At 40.3% G+C, this 8,857-nt stretch overlaps 1 long non-coding RNA gene across 2 annotated transcripts; it reads right to left on the bottom strand.

The window, feature by feature from the left end:
- Positions 1 to 878: 878 nt before the first annotated feature.
- Positions 879 to 8,523, bottom strand: LOC127143553 (uncharacterized). 2 transcript variants are annotated; one of them, XR_007815093.1, is made up of 3 exons: positions 7,236 to 8,523; positions 6,772 to 6,960; positions 879 to 3,775 (listed from the first exon to the last, which is right to left on the bottom strand). It is a non-coding gene; the product is annotated as an uncharacterized LOC127143553 (long non-coding RNA). The 2 variants fall into 2 exon arrangements; XR_007815094.1 differs by lacking the exons at positions 6,772 to 6,960; positions 7,236 to 8,523 and adding exons at positions 4,052 to 4,105; positions 5,523 to 6,753.
- Between the last annotated feature and the right edge of the window lie 334 nt (positions 8,524 to 8,857).

Raw genomic sequence — 8,857 nt, 5'->3', positions numbered from 1 at the left:
CCTGTTTTCTAGCCAGAGTTTATTTTGGTCATGTGCCGGATCCGTGCTGCACAGGAAGGGGTTGCCTCACTGCGAATGTGTGTGTTTGTGCATTAGTGTGTGTGTGTGTGTGTGTGTGTGTGTGTGTGTGGAGGACCAGAATATTCAGAGGAAAATTCCTCCGTCCGTCATAATACAAACAAATCCATATTTGGGACCAGTGCTGCACAAGGCTTAGTGTAAACAACTCACTTTCCACCACCGCACGTCCTCCTACTCATATTGTTATGGAAGGTGACAAGTCATTAAGATAACTAAGAGAAATTGCTGAAATTGTTTTCAGCTGTTGTGGCTACTACTACTACTATTTACTGTATCGCAACACACACAAGCGCATTGTGGGAATTCTTGATCTCCATGCCAGTTGTATCTGCCACACAGTCTTTTCACAATAAGGTTGTTCCAGTTAAAGCTGCTCGTAATTAACGGGACACAAGCTTTCTAAACTTGCTGATAAAAATACCTGCTTGACTGTCATCAGGTCTCGATTAGATTATAATTTTCTGTGGTTAAAGACTGACAAAACAAAGACTCTATCATTGCTCCAGATTGCAGCATTCCGAGGATCAACCTTGGGAACGTGAGTTCTTCTGTTAAATCCAACTCACGTAACCTTGCAGTTAACTTGGACAGTTTCCTGTCTTTAGACCGTCACGTAGGTCAGCGTACATAACAATCAATTGATTTTTGTTTTGAAGTGGGAAAACAGAAAACATGTGACGAACCTTTTCCTGTTTTTCGTTTTGGAAGATGAAAGCGGAAACAAAAAACGAGCTGTTTTCTGACTGAAATCGGAAAACAAAGCAGCACTAGTATTTTTTTGTTTTTGTTTTATGCTAACACAGGGAAAATGAGAAATCAGTTACAGGTGTGTGTTAAATTATTTTTATTTTGCCCCAGAAGTCACCCAAGGAACAATAGCACAGGATCCCTGTAAGCACAGTCCTTTTTTGTGCTGCCCAGCTAAGGTGAATAAAGCTAGCCTTAGCTTCGTGTCAGCCACTTTGTGTCTATGGAAGATGCTTTATAAATAAACTCTACTTACCTACTTACACCATTTAATTCAACTAACTACACTACACTCATGAAACACAGGAGGCAAAAGCTCTGGTTCAGCTTTTGCCCCATTACAATGTAATGCCATCCAGTGAAGAGCTGCAATGGCCAATCTAGTTTGTGCACATTCCTGGTAGATTATACATATGAACATGTTGATGTGATAATCTTATGTACAACTTCCAGTACTAAGTCTTTCCTTGTAGTATTGCATACCTCTGTGTTGTGTTTCGGCATCTGATAAGCCTTTAGATGAATGGACTGATGCTCAAACTGTCCGTTCTGTCTTACCAGTACCTGAAGGAACACGCCATCTGAATCAGATATCTAAAAACCGAGGTCAACCGAGATCAACCAGGACCCAGATAACATGAAAAACTGGATGTCCTATTGAGAACCAGCCAGGTGACACTTCCTTTATGACTGTTACCTCTCTGACTGATACCCTTGCTAGTGAAATAGCTTGCATAACAACACCTACTACTACAACTACTAAAGCAGCTACTTGTACTACTAGTGTTAGCTAACAAGTCATTTGACTGCATCAACAGATACTACTAAAATTGTGCTGGTTCCTTTTGCCTGAGTGCTGCTACTGTGTTTGCATAGAGTGAATTAAAAGTGACTAACACACACACAAAAACCCTTCTGTCTTTTAACATGACTCAGCATTCAGTCCATGTTGAGAATGATTCATTCACAAAGCACCACAGTTTGTGTTTGTTTGATGCCCTTTCTCCTGAGCCTCACTGACTCACTGTGCTTAATTAGCAGTGAGAGCTCTGAATAGATAGTGAAGATTTTTATGTAAGAAACACACCATCTTGTCTGCCTCCTGCTTGTTTCAAACTGAGGCTGTGGACCAGAACATTCCATCCCTCGTGATTATGACTGAGTAGATTTGCTTTAATGCACATTCTGGACTATAACGAAATCAAAACTGTCTCCTAAATAGCAGTAAGTGAGCGCTTTGAACCAACCAGAACCTTTAAAATGTGCAAAATAATTAAATTCAAACACAAAAAGTAAAAACATCTATGCTGTATTTATGCTAAACTAACACATTTGAGAAATATGGTGTTACATGAGATGACTGATAGCACTTTCATGTCTGCACTATAAATGTGAAGCTATAACCAACAGCTGTAGCTGAAGCTGTATCTTAGCTTACGTTAGCAGGATTGGAGCACCTTATATCCTAATTGTTCAATTTGTTATGTGACATTTTGGGATAATACACTTCTTGCATTCAATTGTTACATTAGAAGATCAATACCACTCTCACACCTGTCCATCACATATGATTCTATAGACCCCTCAGATGATTAGCTTAGTGTAGCTTAAATATAGGAGGTTTGCTAAATCTTCAATTAATAATTTTTGCACAGCAGTTTTTAACAAGACTTAAGTGTTCTACTGTTATATTCCTGAAAATGTCAAACTGTACTTTTGATATGTAGCTTAAAATGTACATTTACTTTCTCCTGTTTATTCATCGCTTTAGATATATGGAATTAAGCACCTTTTAATGAATGCTTTAAGGCAGCATCACAGGGTCTCCACAGCAGCTGCAGGACATAACCATTCAGGGGGAAACACTGGTGTGATGTACACTTGGGCTTAGCTGCTCCATGGTTGGACAGTCAGTGGTGTGCTGACCTCACACCATGCTCCATTTCCTGTTTTCCCCAGCGCCTGTGTCAGCACGGGGGCTAATAGTACTCAGGATAGTACTCATACTACTCACGGATGTACTGTATGTATGCATGCATTACAGATACTCATGAGCAAAGAATGCAGAATATTTAGTTCACTTACACATGAATTACTGTCACTGTCACTATCATCCATCCTGCCCTACATAATAGGATTCATATTATAAATAGCACTGGTTTTATCCACATGGACACATTTATTCTAGTCTGGTTTTCTCTAGTGTGGTCAAGTTTCTACACAGAGACTTCTTACTAAATATAAAGTTAGCAGCCAGCTAGCTTAGCTTAGCACAAAAACTCAAAACGGGGGGAACAGCTAGTTGTTAGTCTGTCCAAAAACAACACAATCTGCCTCTAAAGCTTTCAAATTTACACGGTGTTCCTTGTTTTATCCTTACAAAAGCTGAAGTGTAAAAACAAGTTGTTGTTTTGCTGTGCAGAAGCTAGCTGTTGTCCCGTTTACAGTATTTATGCTACGCTAAGCTAACTGGCTGTTAACTTTAGCTCCATATTTATTAGGGTACAGAAATGAGTGGCATCAATCTTCTCATCCAACTACCGGCATGAAAACAAATGATTGTTTTTCCAGATGTGTTCAACAGTTCCCTTTAAGCTTTAGAAATAAATCTCTGTTTATAAACATAGCCAACACATTTACAGTTTTTTGAAGGAAAACAATGTTTCGAGCCAAGCCCACACCAGAAAACACATTCTTTAAGGTCACAGAATTGGTTTTGTTTAATGATTTTTTCCCCCTCCCAATCTTGAGTATTTTCCAACACACAGAACAGTTTCCAGTTCACGCTCAGGGAGTGTCATCCATCATCCTCTGACAATGATTTGGACCATAAATAGAAGAAGTGGAGTTCAGCTCTCCAGAGAGGATATGACATCGAGGGAGTCTATAGTTAGCCAGTGGAAGTCCTTGAAGTGTGGCGACTGCCAGTGTGGAAACACCATTTCACCTGAACAATAAGAAAAGATTGTACCAACAAGGGTGATTTCAACTAAACAAATGATCATACGCTTATGAGTTCCACATGAATTTGTGTGTACATAATTGCTTGTAAGTGTGTATTCAATCTCCATGTCATCATATTGTAAGAAGCTGTTAGCTTGGGACTTTCTAGAGCACACCCCATTGTTTTCATGAAGAGAGAGGGTCAAGAGGCCACTGAGGTCGACTAAGAGTTCAATACATACACACCCACCCACACTCACACACTGTGTCCAATGTTCACCTTGTGATGCATTTGACATCCTGTTTTTCCCCCATCTTGATGAGTTTCAACACCCTGGATAACAAATATACATGGTATGTGAACACACGCAAACACACACACTGTTAAAACCCAGGAACATGGTGTCAAGGAAGCATAGACTAATGAAGTAAACACTTCCTGATGTTGTCACGTCCAAAATTTCCCTGGTTATGCAATAGAAAATAAAGATTTCGTGATTAAGAATCAGTGCTTCATTTCAGGGTTAACAGCTTCCCTTGGGGAGCCATCCTGTATCGATAATAACCAGGGATAAAGCTTGAATGAATTTCACCGTTTTTATTGTCTGAGCTGTCAGCGCCATTTATGTTGACTTATTGAAGGAAAAAGTGAATGGAATGAGGCTCAGACTTCTTCATATGGCCTTGAGGTTTATCTTTGGCAGTAGCATTAATGAGGCTTTTAACGTCAACGTTGGTTTAAAGTCAGCACAATTTTTCTTTTTCATCACATCTTTTTGTTCTTTTAGCGGGCAAAGCAACATTCCTATACAGAAACAATTGTCACCTTTTTTACTATATACATACACACACATATATATGTATATGTAGTAAATCATAATAATATGACATCTATGTAGCGTTATTTTTCTATTCTGCCTTTGATTGGAATCTTCCCATGGTATCAGTTGAGTGGTAACTGAGCAGCGTGTCAGATTTAGTGCCATGTAGGTGAAAACATGCATAGCAGTCTTTAAATAGTCAAGCTAACTTCAGTTTGGATCAAAGTAATGGACTGAAGGATTGACATTGCCATCTCTTGAGCCATGCCACTAGCAATCATCTATAAGATGACAGCACCAGCAGTCACCTTAGTGGTAGACCACCAGGACAGAAAAATATTGTTTTTAAATAACAGCACTCTAAACAAGGATACACCTCTACACTGCAGTGTTAGTATATTAATGAGCTCCTGATGGACAATGTCACAACAAATACCAGCAGTGGACAAATGATCTTGGTATGTATGTTGAGCATGAGTCTACACTATTGATTATTAATGTATAACAACTGAAAATGCACACATACGTAATTTATTTACGTCTTGCATTGGCTCTCGCTCTTTATTCGAAATTCAAACATTCGAAAAGTTCGCATTCAAATTGCAATGACCTGTTTGAAATGAAGGCTGTAGTCTCTATAAGCATATCAGACCATTTCAAGTAGTTTGTTTGTGATTCAGTAGATGGCGCTCTATCAGCTTGACCTATAGACCTACCAGTAAACTAAGCTAATAATAATGCAGTGTTGTTTGGTTACAAAAATGGAGGACAGTAGTGAGCAGATCCAACACAAAGACATCTGAGAAGCAGCATGTAGAAGTATTTTGGGTTCTACACCGTGGATCACAAAGTCACGAATAAAGATAAGGCTGTTTGTCAACTTTGTAAAAAAGCAACTGACATATTCTCCAATGAGAAATCTGCACTCACCTGTTCCACCAGATGTATAGCCTCGTTTGACTGCATCTTACTCAGCAAACCCCTTGCCAGAAACTTGTATCCAGAGCTGTCAAAGCTAGCTCGGAAATACCTGTGTGAGCCAGGAACGTCTGCGCCTTGAGTATGTTCTCATTATTAAGTGATATATTTAATAAAAAGTGAGTTGTACTTGATCCCAAACACGCTGATAAACTTGCACGTCTAGCAAATAATATGTGAAATTAGTTCAAGCTGTTTGGCTTAACCACTGGTCAAATTAATTCGAATGAACTGCTCGTTATTTCGAATTCATTCGGTCTTGATTTTTTGACAAAGTGACAGACCTAGGTCTTATGCTAGCACCTGATCACTCTTACTGGAAAAAGAACTTGGGCAAAGAGACTGTAACACACGCAAATACACATATTCAGTGCATGATATTTTGTCATATGTCTGTGGTCGTCACTTGTGAATCAGTATGACTGGCAAGAGGAAGGGGGCGGAAAATACAAACAGTACATTGACTTCTACAAATAGCACACTCACTTGTGATTGATGAAAAGCCTGAATGTCTTATTCTAAATTCCAACCTGAATTTCACAATAACAAGGACCTTGCACATTCAGCCTCCTAATAAAGGAGTTCTGACTGAATGAATGCAGTGAATCAAAAATAGCTCCTGCTTTTGTCGAAGTGTCCCTGTGCGAGAGACACTGCCTCTGTATATGCTGAGACTGTGAGTCACTGTAGCTCAGCTTAATACTCAAAAATGTTCTGGAGATACAGTGTAAACATGAAAAAAACAAATAAAAACACGAAGCTAACCACCGTTGGGTTTAGGTGATGTTTGCCCGACTGTAGAGTAATATTCTATTGATTTGTCCAGAGCTACCCTCACAGTCAGTTTTAACTCTCAGTAATGCTTGGCAGAGAGGTGGCAGTTTTACTGGAATACAGTTCTTGTGTAACTGTTGGCCTTTCCACTATTGACGTGTTCTGGGATAAGGCCACATTTTCCTCACCGGGTAAACATTTGGGCTAAAGGTGGGAGGTCAGTAGTGCAAACTGATAAGAGACTTGACAAGAAATTGGAGAAATACCATGCAGTATTTTGTAATTTTGTAACTTTGTCCAGCTGATCCACCTGTGTTGTAACAAAACCGGTGTTGTCATCCACTGATCTGAGTTCATTTGAGTTGGAAATTCATTCAGAATACTCATGCAAAAGATTGTGTTTGTGTAGTAAAGCATTTGTGCGTACCAGATAAATTCAAACACCTCTGCTGCTGGTGTTGGTTAGCATCGATCGGATCACTGGTTCAGACACACTGAAAGTCCCACAGGGTCGCTATAGCAACTGGAGCCAAAATAAAGCAGCCGTCGAGACAGCAGCGGCAGCTTCAGCTGGCACACACACACACAAACACACAACCCCCTCTGGCCTTGGCACCTAGGAACAGACACAAAATGAGCTCTATATTAGACCGCAGAGGGAGAAAGGGAAAAGGACTGAGGGAGGGAAACGTTGAGGCGGAGCGGCAGAGGAGGGGAAGAACTTGTCCTGGAATAACCCCTGTTAGCTGTGTTCGGTGTTCCAAAGAGGACATATTTAGCAGCCTCTCTGATTGGCAAGAACCCAGACTTTCTCTTAGTCTCTCCTTCACACAAACACACGTGCTCGAACACACACAATGATACACTACCCAGGTCTGGGCTGGCACTCACAAGCTTGCTCTCCTTAATGTAGTCCCACCGACTCGCTACATTATTTTTTTTGGGTGTTCTTCGTGCCAAGGGGCAGACAGGCCGGCTGTTCATAGCGACGCACTGTGGACACCGCCTCCTCCTCCTCCTCTGGGCCTTCGCTCGAATGTTCCAGGAGCTCAGAGAGAGGCTCTGCAGGGCCAAGCTGGCACCTCGACGCCTGCAGAGATGACCAAACCTCCACAGCGAGTTTGTGGCCAAATAGCGATAGTAACAGCAGGCCGGTGTGATGACAATTCTGGATCCACGAGGTGAAAACTAGATAGTGAAATAATAATATGAGCTTTGTGCCAATTCCATGTAGCTATACATATCTTCATATTTTGCAAGATCCTCACAATTGGTACAGAATTTCAGTGCAGAATGGAAATAATCTCTCTTTCGGCTTCCGTCAGGGATACTGTATGTTCAACTCTGAATAAATTAGAACACTGAAAACAGTGTTTCAGTTTTTTTGGATTGCTTGCCAAGTAAAATGTAAACAGAAATTTTTAGCACTGGTAAAAATGATAGCTCAACAGCAGGGTGACAGTCAGCGCACAGGAGTCTGCGAGCCATTTAATAGAAAGTAGACTATACATATCACCCCATATGTATACAGTATATTCGTCATTGTATATTCATTCATCATAATGTAAACATTATGGTCGCAGCTGTGGCGAGGGATGGTGAGAGTCAGGCGTTGCTCTGGAAGGCAGTCACACTGAGTCATTTTACATTTACATTTCGAGCAGACGACGTGATTCACAGTGGCCTGGCTGAGGGAGCCAAAGGCCTCCGCTGTGTCAGATACATCCGCTCACGCCTCCACCATCATCTGATGTTTAATAGGCCACGAGAATCACATGTTGACTACAAATATAAACCCTGCCATCCCCATCCCTGCATGCTTAGCCATGGCAGCTGCCTGTGAGTTTTTATAAATGGAGGCATGTGACTTGGGTTTGTAATCTTGCACGGATTAGCAGAAATACAGCGTGTTGTATGATTGCTAATCATTTTAAGATGTTGCATGGCAACGAGCATGTCTGTTTTTTCCTATATCATATTTTAATATGATAACCCTGGTTTAACAGGACAGTGATACAGATAACAGTTGGTGTAATATTATGATGTATATCATATAAATTCACCATCCACTGTTGTATTCTGATAGTGGACCTTTGTTGCAAGTCATCCCTCTCTCTCTCTCTCCATGTTTTCTTTCTGCATCTTCACTGCAATCTGATTTTTAAAAAAATTATCCTGTTTTTTTTCTTATAGCACTTTTCATACAGGTTACTATAGTTAAAATTGTTTTACTGATAAAACACAATAAAGCAACAGAAAACCAAAAGTAATACAAAGTAAAATTACATATATATATTTAACAAAGATTAAAACACTAGAGCCCATATTACTACGGGGCAGTTACGTGTGTGCAGCGCTTCAATTCAAAATTCGAAAAATAAGGGTTATCATATCATAACGTATTGTATGTTGTCGTGTTGTACCGTGCCACGATGCCGTGCCATGTAGCCAACATGGTGAGAAGTATCAGAATTCAGTCAGCACCAGCTACAAAACAGCTTTACAACCACATA

The sequence above is a fragment of the Lates calcarifer genome, linkage group LG18 (assembly GCF_001640805.2).
Source record: "Lates calcarifer isolate ASB-BC8 linkage group LG18, TLL_Latcal_v3, whole genome shotgun sequence".
NCBI lineage: Eukaryota > Metazoa > Chordata > Actinopteri > Centropomidae > Lates > Lates calcarifer.
The sequence above is the reverse complement of the archived record's forward strand: the minus strand, read 5'-3'. Positions and strand labels throughout refer to the sequence as shown.